We start from the raw sequence: 2,500 nt of genomic DNA, 5'->3' as shown, positions 1-2,500 counted from the left end.
ATTCATATGTGGTTGCATTACCTTTTACTTCTAGCTGAAACAAAGATCTAGATATGCTTCACTTTATGCTTGACTGTTTTAGATTCATCTATGATTTAAATTGTTCACATTTTCCAAATACAAACTCCTATACGAGACACGGAAACTTCCCTCAAACTCCCTGATTTAAAAAAGTGTTACCTTTTATCACTAGCTAAAGCAAAGATCAAGAAATGATTCACTTCATGTTTTACTGTTTCAGACTTTCATATATGCTTTAAGGTATTCACAATACCCTAACACTGCAAGGCACCAAAGCTTCCCTCAAATCCCTGCTTTAAGTAGCATTATTTTTTATTAAAAAGTAGACATGTTCCACTTTGTGCTGACCGTTTCAGAGATTTATATATGTTTTGATATGTTCACAATGCACTGGCACAAACTTCTGTACTACAGCGCATTCAAACTTCCCTGAAACGCCCTCTCGTATTTCGAAAGGACTTCACCTTCCTCTCGCTTCTGTGAACGTGTTTCACAATTCCATCGCAGACGAAGTCAACACGAATGACAATATACGTTTCCCTCCTCCATTTGTCTTCCAATTACCTTCAGATATGTACTTTATCACATCTCCTGCGACATCCAAGCAGTGCGTGCCTTGCTTTAACTCTAAGTCAATTGACGATAGTTTGATAGGGAGAGTAGGAGGCGTGGGGAGGCCAAAGCGCGCCCTAAACGATCACTATTATTGCGCAATATTCCGTATTGTACAATATCATTGACGGTGTAGTGATGGTATTGAAGACTGACATAATATAGTGACAATATATTATGACACAATATGTATTGTGTCATTCTTCAATTCCATCCCTACACCGTCAATAACATTGTACAATACGGAATATTGCGCAATAATATTGAAGTGGTTTGTTAGATGACTGTTACCACTAAAGTGAAATATTTATGTATCCAAATGAGCGATACCTTTTGGAAAAAAACAACAGACGTCTATTTATCTATTTATCATTATGTTTTTTTCGCATTCGACCTAGTTATGGACCAAAAGGTCTCCTGTCGGCATGCTTCGCCTATGTAATCTTTTGTAATCCTTTGCAAAGCCCGCCTTCTTCCTAAGTTTACTTAGCATCTTATCGGTAGTCTGATAATATATATGCTGATTAGAAAAATGATAAATAAAATACAACTTACAATCCTTCCATGTATTTCTATTTTTACACAGGATATCGAAAGCACAGGATATCGAAAACACTACTAATCACTTAAGTAATAACTTCTCTAATGTTTTCTCCTAATTTCCAGTATCAAATTCATGTTTGAACTTAACATAATCTTGATGAACACTGTATTGATACGAAAAAAGGATACTTACTCTATATAACCGTAAAAAGGAAAATGAATGTTCTTAGTTCTTCTAATGTTATCATTATACTCACAATTCACATGTTTTTGATAAACAGCGCGTGGGACACAGAAACGGAAAACAAAACTAATTACTCCCTTTACCCGGGCCGTTTCGAGCTGAGGGCACATGACACTAACTTTCACTGATAAATCGAAAGCACAGGACGCATGTGGGTAGAGAATGCTACTTGTTCCTCCCAGCAAGCACCCAACCACGCAAGTGAGAAGACAAGTTAGGCTTTTCAATGAGGCCAAGATGAAATTACTCATGCAGCTTTAAAACGCGACTGGTTACGCTGTGCTCACCAATTACTTGGTTAAGGGAACACAATGTAATTAGCTGGAGGGAGTGTAAATTGATCTACGTTGGTTACTGGCTACAGATAGTAAGTCAATGTCGTTAGAGGCGGAACGCTAAAGAGGGAAGGGAATGAGTATATGGAAGGGGTAGCGTAGAAAATGGAGGACAAATAAAATTAATGTGTGTGTGTAAGGAGAATAGGGGAAGGGAGAGGTATAAGATAAATAGAAAAATGAAGTTAGTAAGCTAATAAAAATCCTTTGAATAAAAGAGTAGAGACAAAATGGAAAAAAGGTAAGTACTCAGGGAGGAAGCAAGAAGGAAAAGGAAGGAAGAGGAAAGATGAATGTAGAAGCGTAAATAATAGAATGGAAGAGGAAGGGAAGAAAGAGTGAAAATGAAGAAAAGAAAAGAAAAAGAAAATAAAACCGAAAGATGCTGAGTGGAATGGAGGCAAGAGTGGATAGAAAGAAAAAAGAAAACGAAAGGAAATTAAATAAAAAACAATAAATTAAAACACAGAGAGAGGCTGTGAGCAAGAGGAAAGCAACTAATCATCATTTCGTTGGCAGTGTCCTCGCATAACGAAGTTTCTCAAGTTTACAAAACAAAAACACTAAACGAATCACCATTAGTTTCAGCTAATTAGGTTAGAATTCCAGCCTTGCTTATGACACAAATGTCTGCACTGAAAGATAACTATATCTGCCAAACGGAGAAGAAATTTAGTAATTGGCTATTCAAAAAATATCAGTATATTTTATAAAGACATCTTCATAGACCTGTTATGTTTAACAA

Source organism: Oratosquilla oratoria, chromosome 15 (assembly GCF_046742065.1).
Source record: "Oratosquilla oratoria isolate Oo_2021 chromosome 15, ASM4674206v1, whole genome shotgun sequence".
NCBI lineage: Eukaryota > Metazoa > Arthropoda > Malacostraca > Stomatopoda > Squillidae > Oratosquilla > Oratosquilla oratoria.
The sequence above is the reverse complement of the archived record's forward strand: the minus strand, read 5'-3'. Positions refer to the sequence as shown.